Source organism: Cimex lectularius, unplaced genomic scaffold (genome assembly GCF_000648675.2).
Source record: "Cimex lectularius strain Harlan isolate CLEC.00 unplaced genomic scaffold, Clec_2.1 scaffold161, whole genome shotgun sequence".
In the NCBI taxonomy this organism is placed as follows: domain Eukaryota; kingdom Metazoa; phylum Arthropoda; class Insecta; order Hemiptera; family Cimicidae; genus Cimex; species Cimex lectularius.
In genome coordinates, this window is record NW_019392739.1 from 168,367 (window position 1) to 170,697 (window position 2,331).

Genomic DNA, 2,331 nt, shown 5'->3' on the forward strand with positions numbered 1-2,331 from the left:
TTACAATTAATTAAGGTTTTTAGTTGAGATTTAAAAAAATGGCAAAAAGAAGGGAAAACTCAAAAGGTGGGGTTGAGATGGGAGGTTGGTGTCCGAGTGGATCGAGGTCACGATAGCTCAAGTGGTAGAGCAGCGGCGTATCGAGCCGAGGATCGTGGGTTCGAATCCCGCTCGTGCCATTGACTTTTTTATCTCAACTAAAAACCTTAATTATTGTAATTAATCATAAAACATAAATAAAACCTTTTGTGGTCTTGGCATTAAATCTTATACTGTTAAATATAGATAGGTGAACCTTTTTCTGAACATTATGTAAACACCAAATAAACAAAACAAAAACCCTCATATGATTATGTTAGGAATATTTGCAAAAAAAAAAAAAATATTTGCATGTTTGCATATAAAAACACCCAAATTTCAGCACTTTTTCTCTTTTGGTCCGTTCATTTTCCGAGGAGAGGATTTAAAAACAATAAAACATACACAGGGAGAGTCAATTTTGGACACACTGTAAGGAAAAAGCGTTAGTTGCGTTTAGATCTGACTCACTTGTGCCTTCCGTAGTAAAAACGGTAAGGTGAGTAAGATTCGAAGCACCTTACAAAAAATCTTTGGCATTTTCTTACCGTTTTTTATGGAATAGCTCCAAAATAATTTAAATTAAATAAAATTTATGAAAAAACAATAATAATAAAAACAACAGTGATTGAAAACATTCTCCTGATTCAGTCTATTTTAATAAAAATACTTTTTACATTATCTAAATTAATAGATCCTTACATAAGACAACGAAAAATGATGTAAAATATAGAACCTTTTTTTAGAATTAGTTAATTTGTTCTTGTTAAAAATTGAAGTCATTTTTACACGCGCCATTGTTTGTAATAACTTATTGAAAACCTCATAAAAAAAACTATTAATAATAACATTAAAAAGTAAATTAGATTTTTATTTGACATTTATTTTTATTGTTTTAAAAAATCTGTTGTTCATGAAAATTGAATCAAGCCTTATTTTTCTTTTTAGTAATGCTGTTAAAATAAATTTATCTATAATTGTAAACATCAGCATACTAGATACTTATTTAGTACTAAACATAGTAGAGCTTTTACAAGAAGAAAAAAATAATTTCTTAGGTTTATCACTCGTAGAACACAAGAATAAATCTCACAACAATGGATAAATTTAAGTTTACCTGTACTTGCTGTTAAAACATTGTAAAATTCAATTCAATAATTTCATACATCTTGCAAAAAATGAATTAATAAACAATAAATAAATGAAAAACTTTCAAAATTCATTAATATTATCGATGCTATGATTTTATTAATTATATTGTTTCTGTGAGAATTGTGACCTATCATTTAACAGTTGCTTCGTACTTAGAAAATAGTTAAAATTGAAAGGTGTTATAGACAAACACTTTAGACAGAGTTTTTAATTCCAAATAATTTACGATATATTAAAATAGATATTGTCATGTTCTGGTCTAAAGGTGATATATTCTGACCGAGCGTGCCTGGAGTCGCGTGGGTGAATGGAAAATGTAGATATCCAGGAAGGAATGTGGGCGGGTGGCGGACTACAAACAGAATTCTCGTACTGATCAACGGACGACTGATATACATTGGAGTTGTTCAAAAATTCATTGAGACCGAGTATAAAACGATATCGATAATTATTCATGCACGGCAGGAGGTCTCAAAATCGTTTCTAAAAAGGCTCAGAACGCATGCAATACTGCAATAAAGAAGTGTCAAGGCGAAATGGCCGTAAATCTCACTCTCCTCAATAAGTCAAAGTGATATTATCCGCGCCCGAGTTGGGAAATATTTTGCATTCACGTCCCGTCGTTTACTATGTCGCAAATAGGGTGAAATTGGCAATAGTTTCAACGGTCCCACCCAGGAATTGAACAATTCAAAAGTGTTTTGTATTTCCTATCCTGTAGTTACAAATGCTTTTGCGTTCGGTGTAGAATAAATTGCAGGGGAATATAAACGATTTGTTTTGTAAGGTCACATTATATGACCCACAAGCGACTCACCACAAAGCATAAATTTCAAGTTTAAGTGAAATCTTTAAAACGTACGTAGGAAATGACAATTTCTATTCCTCTGTGCCAACAATAAATTTCCCTTTGAAACATTTCTAACACAACGTTTCCAACAACAGAATTTTCACTCCGTGTAAAACTTATAGTTAAATTATATTTTTATATCATATTACGTCAAGTACATATGTGAACAACTCAAATATATAAATCTATTTAAAAATCAAAACTCAGTTTTGTTAAAAATGTTAACAGGGGCAGTAAAACAAATAACACAA